The sequence below is a fragment of the Danio rerio genome, chromosome 22, assembly GCF_052040795.2.
Source record: "Danio rerio strain M-AB ecotype USA chromosome 22, GRCz13ab, whole genome shotgun sequence".
Taxonomy (NCBI): Eukaryota; Metazoa; Chordata; class Actinopteri; order Cypriniformes; family Danionidae; genus Danio; species Danio rerio.
In genome coordinates, this window is record NC_141042.1 from 20,686,882 (window position 1) to 20,696,701 (window position 9,820).

At 36.5% G+C, this 9,820-nt stretch overlaps 1 long non-coding RNA gene across 3 annotated transcripts in view; it reads left to right on the top strand.

Moving 5' to 3' along the window:
- The window catches only part of LOC141380314 (uncharacterized), a 51,438-nt gene extending 41,868 nt beyond the window's left edge, over nt 1-9,570 (top strand). For 2 of the 3 annotated variants that reach the window (XR_015521917.1, XR_015521918.1), the window contains one exon: nt 9,476-9,570. This is a non-coding gene — a long non-coding RNA (uncharacterized LOC141380314). Of the gene's footprint in view, nt 1-154; nt 1,232-9,475 lie in introns of those variants that run through there. The other variant, XR_015521919.1, reaches the window with a different exon arrangement.
- The last annotated feature ends 250 nt before the right edge of the window (nt 9,571-9,820 follow it).

Below are 9,820 nucleotides of genomic sequence, written 5' to 3' on the forward strand. Positions count from 1 at the left end.
AATGATGTACTTAATGGCTCATAAATATCCATCAGTGGTAAAACAAAATGCATGCCAAATCAAAAAAAAAAATGTTTGTCGTTAATATTTAAGATTTTAATGAAACACTATTATTCATTACAAACTGATAACACACATCCCATTTCTCTTGCAGGCCTCAGGTTAACTCACTTTTAAAAGTAAAGTCAACTAACCGCTTTTATTAGTTGTGTGGATGCACATCAAGATCAAGCTATCAGTAACTTTTTTCCGCAACAGGCCATCAAGCGTTTCCCTAACAATACCTCATTATAATAGGACTGATCAGATCATATCCCCGGTGTCATTTGATGGAGGTGTGTTATGGGCACGATTCATAATCACCCAGTGGAAATGAGCATGTTCTGGCAGCTAATCACGGCTAGATGGGAAACAAAAGACCAGGCTCATTTTGCAAGGCAATTAGAGGACAGAAGCAGGACAGATGCAATCAGGATTTATGCAGGAGGCATTGGCTGCAGGTCCCTCTTCACCTGTTTTCTGGAGGCTATGTCAGCAGGCCATAGATCAGTATTCCAACCACACGCAATCTTGACAGAAACTACAGCTCTGTGTGCAAATCAATCCACAGCTTTAAAAGGGAGAATTAAAATCATTGGATGCTTAAAGTTAAAATGCAGCTTCAAAACTTAAGCTACTCATATGTCAAGTAGTTTAAATACACTTGTTTTTGTAAAAGTAAAAGTATGTTGGAACAAAATTTTTTAGTGACTCAAATGAGTGTTTTTAAAACGAGTCACACTTTTCTATTTTGTAAGTGTATTGCAAAAAAACTCATTTTACAAATGTGGAAATCTGATGCTGACCCCACCTTTGAAATGTGTTACACTTTTCCTGAAAAACAGATACACACCAAATGACAAAAATTCTATTTTTAACAATAATGGAATATAAGACAATTGTATGTTAATTTATTAATATTTTTTTTTTTTATAGGTGGTCATAGATTATTTTTTATCTAGATTAATCTTGGAAATTATCTAGATTAAAACAGCTCATTTAAATTCTGCCAAAGAATATGTGTGCTTTTCAAAGAATCACTAAATATAAGTTTTTGAGAGCAGGTTTCTCAAGCCAGGTGGTGCATTAAACCAGGGGCTCATCTCCTGTTTCCAAAATGCATCACAAACTGCTTGAGAAATGAATCTACTTTGATAATTGGTGATGAAAATTAATGATGTTCAATAAGATGTACTTGTGTTTACCAACTGTTCATGAATTTTGAACTGTAGGCCTACACAAGTAATAACAAGGGACATGTTGTCAGTAAAGAGTTTTGAAAACATGCACACACACACACACACACACACACATCGCGAAATGCATCACAAAGTTATTTCTTTCCATTTGGCGTGTGTAGTTAAATTCCACAGCACTCTCACCCGTCCTTACTCCATATTTGCGTCTAATACCCCAGTTTGTCACGGGGGGCATGAATGAAATGTTCATGAGTGAATGTGAAACTGCCGAACTGCAGTTAAAGTCACCCAAAATTACAGGAAACTTCAAGCACTTCAAGTAAACACCGTAATTATATTATTGTCTATTAAGGCAAATAACTAGATTACAGATGTCTATGTAAATGTAGTCTGTAGTGTATTCGAAGTAAGTGAAAGATCCAGAAGGGCATCTTGCTAATTTAATTCAGACAAGATCTCCAGAAATGTATAAAGAGCTACGTTTTCAGAATGAGCCTATGTTGGATTCATTCAGGACAAAATCAAGAACAATGACTTATTATATAGTATACAATTAGAGCCATTAATTCAAATAATTTGTTCAGAAAGGCTGATTCAACAGTACTCAACAGCATTTCATCTAATACATAAGGGTAATATGTAAAAAAAGGCTTGTTACTATTTTACAGTATTATTGTAAAATGTGATACCTATATACTATTCTAAGAAATTAGAAAAGAATTCACAAGTGCCCTATGACATTTTGGCCCGCACTACGCTGAATTGTTTACGCTAGTTTTATAATACAGTACATTGAAAATTGAATCTTATTACCTTAACTTTGTAATGTCGTGAAGATAAATTCATTCATTTTCTTGTCAGCTTAGTCCCTTTATTAATTCGGGGTCGCCACAGCGGAATGAATCGCCAACTTATCCAGCAAGTTTTTACGCAGGATGCCCTTCCAGCCACAACCCATCTCTGGGAAACATCACACACACATTCACACACACATTCTCACACACACACTATGGACAATTTAGCCTACCCAATTCACCAGTACCGCATGTCTTTGGGGGAAACCGGAGTACCCAGAGGAAACCCACGCGAAGGCAGGGAGAACATGCAGACTCCACACAGAAACGCCCACTGTGCCGAGGATCGAACCAGCGACCTTGCTGTGAGGTGAACGGGCTACCCACTGCGCCACTGCCTCGCCCTATATATTTAGTTCAGAGGGATTTTATTTCACTGCAGTAAATCAGATCTGAAGTGTCATCATAAGAGTTTGGATTATTGTGCCAGTAAGAGCAGACTCATTAACTCATGGTAGCGGAGTGAGGGAGTGTTACATGCCCTCCGGGGCACTTGCTTTTACTTTACAACTGCCAACTGGCTTACAAATGTTTATCATGGATTTCCTGGCTGTTAATCCAAGTTTTGTGCAATGCATCACTCTTGAAGCTGCGTGCAATAATTGGCAGACCTCGTCTGACAGGTGGCACAAGGAGACGGCGAGAACTAAAAATGTCTCTGAATCTTCCACCCTTGCTTCCGCCAAAAATTCTGAAAAATTAATTGTTGCCGAAAGGCATGAACAGCAGCATCAAAGTTCTTTTTGAAAGACTCCTACAGAAAGTTCAAGTTCAAGTAGTTTCCAGCTGCTATTAAACAATATTCAGCAGCTTCTTGGTTTTTGACAAAATGTGATGTAAAAGGCCTTGGGTTGTATAAGGGAGAGAGAGCGAAACACCCAGAAGCTTCCATTCTTGTTTAAAGACAGTAAACAGTTCAATACTTTTCTTTATGAATCAAAAATCTGCACATCGAGGACTCTGAAAACCTTTAAAGAACCAGTCCACTGTTATAGAAAAAAAAAATAATCTTGTGGAGCCAATAACAGATGATTGCGATCAAATATTGACATTAGATATTTCAAAATTGAATAGCATTTAACAGTATTATACAGACATTCATCAGACTCACAGAAATAGCAGGTACAGCTTTCGCACTGGTACTCTCAAACTGCATTGGTAGACACAACCAGGCGGCAACCAAAACAATTTAAAACAGTATGCACTGTACCCTGATTGGTGACTTGAGCAATTGAATTTATTCACTCATTTAAAACAATAAACAACTGATTTTGTGAAATGTAGTTAAGTAAAAAGTAAGATATTTGACATTGAAATGTAGCAGAGTCTCCCCAAATACTTAATAACAGTAACAAATTGCGTTTACTTCATTTCTGACGATCACTGCAAGTACATTACTGTGTATTAATCAGTGGTGAAAAAAGCACTGAAAAATCATACTCAAGTAAACGTACCATTACTAACCCAAAAATGTATCAAAAGTATCTTGTAAAATTACTCAAAGTATGAGTGAAATGTTTTAGAAGTACTCAAGAGTAGTGAGTATTACGCGGTGAAAGGTTTATGTTTACATGCAATTTGTGTGAAAACGTAACATTCTGTAGCACATTTCGTTACTGTTTAAGGCCATTTCAGTCATACAGGAAACATTCGTCATCTTCTCATCAATGATATGCAGTCTAAACATTCTGTCAGTCATTGCATGCAATGATTTAGTGTCTTGAGGTTGTTGTGTGCCCAGGTAGTACAGAATGTCTTGACCCACATTTAAAATTAAGTAAAGAAAAAAAATCAACCAATCGGGTCACTTCAAGGAAAAAACACACACCCATAGTGCATTTAAAGTGGAATGCTTTATGGGTTTATCAATTTAATTTCAGTCATGACACACCAAAACATGTGGCCCAGTTCAGGCCCAGTTATGGGTGATCAACTTGGCTGAGACTCCATGTTCGGCCTTGTCTGAAAGCCAGACTTGCTCCAGTCGTGTACCGTAATTCCCTGCGCCATTTGGGCAGAAGCTGATTGTGTGGGCCAGAGCTGGACAAGAGATTTTTTTCTATGTGGAAATGATGTGATTTTTCTATGTGAATTTGATCAGGAATCACAGCACTGTTTATTCTACTTTAGCCAATCACCATAGAAAAAAGATAGAAGTAAAAAATAATAAAGTAGTGATTGCAGATTGAAGGAAAACAGTGGAGTAAAAATACAGATACAGCACTAAAAATGTATTCAAGTGAAAGTAAAAGTTTTAAAACTTCTTCCTTAAGTACAATTTCTGAGATTTATTTAATTAATTTCAATTTAATTAAGTTCAATTTACTTCACCCCACTGGAACTAATGCAAGAAAATTTACATGTACAGTAGACCCAAAACTATTGAGCAACATTTAGTGTATATTCAAGGATGTCTAAAAGCACACAAAAAAATATTAAAGCAATATTATAGTTTAATTAGCATAAAGTCTCTAAAAAACAAATTCTTTTATAGGTAACACTTTAGTTTACGTCACAATTCATGTTATTAACTACTGCCTTATTACCTGTAGATTATTAAGATATATACAATTGGAATCAGAATTCTTAGCCTCTCTTTGATTTTTTTTTTTTTTTCCCAAATGATGTTTAACAAGGCAAGGATATTTTCACAGTATGTCTGATATTATTTTTTCTTTTGGGGAAAGTCTTATTTGTTTATTTCAGATAGGATAAAAGCAGTTTGTAATGTTTTAAATACGTTTTAAGATCAATATTATTAGCCCCTTTAAGCTATATATTTTTTGATAGTCTACAGAACAAACCATCATTATACAATAACTTGCCTAATAACCCTAACCTGCCTAGTTAACCTAATTAACCTAGTTAAGCCTTCAAATGTCACTTTAAGCTGTAAAGAAGTGTCTTGAAAAATATCTAGTAAAATATTATGTACTGTCATCATGGCAAAGGGATAAAATAAATCAGTTATTAGAAATGAGTTATTAGAACTATAATGTTGAGAAATGTGTTGATAAAATCTTCTCTCCATTAAACAGAAATTGGGGAAAAAATAAACAGGATAACAATTCTGACTTTAACTGTATTTTTTTTTATTTAATCTGATTATTTTTATTGTTAATTAATAAAAATATTGTTAATTATTTTTTAATTGTTAACAAAACATACAGACTGAAAAAACAATATAATGAAATATATCAATTCAATGACCCCCACCCCCCTCACCTGCGGTCTCATTAAACTGGGGTATCCAATGAATAGAAGTTAACAGAAAAACAAAAAGCAAAGTACAGTATTAAGTATTAATTATTCAAAACAAGGCAATTATTCTGGATCCTGATCATTGCTTTGTGCAATAAACATGAAGATTTTGTCAGCAGCGGAAGACCAGATCTTTAATATACTCATTTGTACCAAGTTGGATAATTCCAACATTATAATGTTCTTAAGTTGTACCAACCACTTGTACATGTCCAAATTATGTGGAGGCAGCCAATGTTGAGCTAGTAGTTTTTTTGCAGAAACTAAGCCAGTCAGCCAAATAGCTTTTTGTAGCTTGGTGAGATTCAATGTAGAACCATCGTTCAGAAATAGAATGGACAGGATATTCAGTAATTTTAGATAAGATAACACAGATCTCAGCCCAGAATTTTTGTACTTTTCTACATTCCCACATCAATTAAAAAAAATATCCAGGTCAGGACATTTATCACAGAGAGGACTGAAGAAAGCATTGATACGGTGTCTTTTGAGTGGGGTACAGTAGGTTCTATAGCAAAAGTTATAGTAAAAAAGTTGGTGATTTTAAGATGAAGTAAAAATGTTCTGCTATAATCTTTTCCAGTCTGTGACACCCTCTTAAAGTTAACAGTCAGTCTCGCAGCTGCGCTATATAGCTTAATGCTTTGCTGTACCCTCTAAGGCTTTTTTTGTCCTATTATTATTTAGATATTAACTGTTCATTAGAAGTATAATCTTATTCTACATCCCTAATCCTATTCAAAACCTAAACCCAACTTCTACCCTACTGTTAATAAACAGTTAATTGGTAGTTTATTAAGCTAGAGGTGTTAGATCATGGTTTTTTAATACCAGGAATTGTGACCTAAACTAAACTGTTACCTTTTTATAAGGCAAATACTTTAAAATCCTAAACTTTGTTCAGATGCCTTAGAAAGCCTAAACGGTAGGCGCTGCTTGTCCTTGAAAGGAATGAATCAATATTAAATGATGTTTGTTTCCATTGTGTACTTCTTCCCGTTAAAGCTCCTACTCAGCGGTGCACTTTTCCTGCAGTCCATTCAAAAACACTTCATACCCCCTCAGTCGCCAAACACTGTGTCAGGTGAACTTCAAAGGCGCATTTCATCGGGAAAAGGGACACGGCCGAAGTGCCTCACGCCTGCTCCAACGCTAATCGTTGCCAGCGGATTCAATTTGCGGCCGTTCGGCTGGAGAATCATCCTCATCCTCGACGCTGCCCTCTGGGAGCGCCACTGCAATCTCTTAAGAGGGCTGTCAAGGACAAGGCACTAGATTACAATGTGTTGGTGTTGGTGCATGCGCACATACGTACGGCGAATTACTCGTTTTTCGTGCTAACACAATCAATGTGCCATCCACGGGCCTCCATTGTGTTGTCAGACGCCGTTTACTCAGCAAACGTGAATGACAGTGTGTTGGCACACTCAGTTTCATTGTGCCGCTGGAATCCATTATCTGTAATTTTTTCGCAGTTTTTTGCGTGAAACGGAATGAGGGGTGTCGACGGGCCCCTACGGGTATATGACCTGCAGGGAGGCCGTGTGCTGCTGTTGATAAATTGCCGTGTCTTTGATGCCTGACAGCCCCTGATTAAGTATCGAGGGGTAAGGAGGCAACGTAAAGACTCGCGTTTAATCAGGGCATAATTAAAATCTTCCGTCTGCATCCATCTTGAGCTTCAAAGCAACCCTGTAGGCGCCACGAAAAGGTTAACCGTCAGCGCTGATGTCCTACCAGAGTGACGAGGGATGGATGGGATCTGTCAGTATTGTCTTTTTTTTTTTTGTTGTTTTTTTTTTTGAGGCTTGAAACCCCAACGGCTTTGACCTCGGTCAGAGGCTCAGGTACCATTAAGAAAATGAATGCAGCTCTGTTGTTGTCAGATTTTTTTACCTTTTTTAATTTTTTGCTCTAATCTTCTCTTCGTTGCCAGGCATCCATCCAGGCTGTACACATCTCTGCCCCCCTTTTTTTCTCCCCAGAGACCTGGTGTTCTCTCTAACCTGCCTGTAACTTTCCCTCTCTATCTACTCAATCTAGCTTTTCTGGCTTTTTCTTCTAAATCCATGTCGGAAAATGACACATGGGAGCTGAGAGGGGGAAAGTGAGAGTATTTCATGAGGAATTTTGGCTTTTAATGTGGTAAGAGAGTATGAACAGTGAAAAAAAAAATGTTATGAAATTTAGTACTCATATATGAAAGGTTTATTAATAAAAATGGATAACTTTTTTTGTGTAATTCAGATGTTTTTGTGCATTGAAGATTGCAGAACATATAATTAACGCATATTACTATAAGCTATAGTTTTATATTGAATACAAATAGAGGGGAATTTGACATTGTTTTTTTCCAGTGAATAATATTTCTAAAGGAGCTGTTGACATGAAATTGAACCAGATTTTGGTAAAAAATAAAATAAAATTTAAAAAACACAAACAATATAAACATAAAAATAAAACAAAACAAAAAAGTGTCTGAAAATGTGTTGTTTAATAACAATGAAATGACACAAGGGGCGAGGCAGTGGCGCAGTAGGTAATGCTGTCGCCTCACAGCAAGAAGGTCGTTGGGTCGCTGGTTTGAAACTCGGCTCAGTTGCTGTTTCTGTGTGGAGTTTGTATGTTCTCCCTGCCTTCGCGTGGGTTTCCTCTGGGTGCTCCGGTTTCCCCCACAGTCCAAAGACATGCGGTACAGGTCAATTGGGTAAGCTAAATATTCTGTAGTGTGTGAGTGTGTGGATGTTTCCCAGAGATGGGTTGCGGCTGGAAGGGCATCCGCTGCGTAAAACCTTGCTGTATAAGTTGGCGGTTCATTCTGCTGTGGCAACCCCGGATTAATAAAGGGACTAAGCCCACAAGAAAATGAATGAATGAAATGACACAAGGATAAAGTACAAATCTACTAAAACTTATTTAACACTTTATATAAAAGGTTTTTTTTTAATGATGGCAGCTTAAAGACACCTCTCATATGGAGAGAGAAGTTACACAAATTGCTCAAGACTCCAACAAAGTGTAAAAATCTCGATGGTTCTAAGGCTTGATTTTCCTTCTCTGAAAGCATTTTAGAATTTCCTTGGCTGTTTTGGATCATTGTCTTGCTGAAATGTTCACCCTGGTTTTATCTTCATCATCCTGATAATGTAGATGTTGGACTGAAGCAGCTAATATTAGTTTACACTGACGAAAGGCAGAGGTTTGCTGAATAACTACTGAGGGATTTCAGCTGCTGGCTGGGCGTTCACTGCCTTTCTACATCTTCCTTTCTTCTTGTGTTCAAAACTGTTTTCTGCGTCATTTCATTTTATTACACATAACTTAATTTGAAAAACCAATTGGATTTGTTTTCTTTGCATACATGGATTTCTTTGGTTGTTATGTATTTTTCTTATTTATTAAAAGATTTTTAAAAGACAAAAATTTTATTTATTTTATTTTATTTATTTTATTTAAAGTACTGAGTTTTTCTTTGTGTTTTTGTATATGCCTATGTTTGTTGTGGTTCTCTTCTCTCCTCCTCTATCTGCTGTCTTTCCGACAGGTTTCATTATGAATGCACATGAGCGCTGAATCAGGTATAGACACGTGGAAGCTTGCCAGCGTGTTTGTGAGGTCTATTCAAACAGGACTAGAAAATCATTCAGAGAGTCTTTTGTTTATTTGTGAAAAAGCTTGTGTTGTTATTGCTCTGCGATATTGTCGAATTTTAACGCTGAGTGTTGACAATTATTGTGATCAAAGCATGTGATGAGGAGGGTGCCTTTTTGTTTTATTAAGTTTTCTCTTGTCTTGTGATTAGTGGATGTTGTTTAATGTGTTTTATTTCTTGTGCAGATAAGAGGGTTTAAAACTTAGTTAGCTGTTGAGTTTTTGTTTGTTATTTTGGCTTTACCTCCGCAAGATTTTTATGTCTCCTTTAAAGTTAAATGTCAAATAAATTTGACCACATTATTAAATTTGTTTTATGATGACTTACAAATTATCTGATTGGTGAATCATGAATTGGCTAACGCAGGACCATCTGTGATCAATCATAAGCACGTGATCCTCTTGAAATTAGTTTATAAACAAACTTTACTTAAATAACACCAGATTTCTACATTTACTCTTCCCATCTAGTTCTACGCATCCATGCTAAAAGCTGCCAGTGCCCTGCTGGGTAGCAGTTTGTGCCAGCGGAAATTACTCATGGTGTTCCAACACAACTGGATCAGGTAGGCTTTCATTTTACAGATTAAGCCTCATTGCACTAAATGAGATTATGCTGCTACTGTTCCAAAATGCTCAAATGATTAAAAAGTACCAACTATATAGTCTGATGCAACTCAACTATCAACGTTTCACAATGTGCCCAAAATATCTGCATTCCCTCAATGAGTAAATGGGAATAATTAATAGCACTGGCTGAGTGACTATATAATCATACAGCATAACAGAAAACAGATATATCATTCCCTTTCTCTC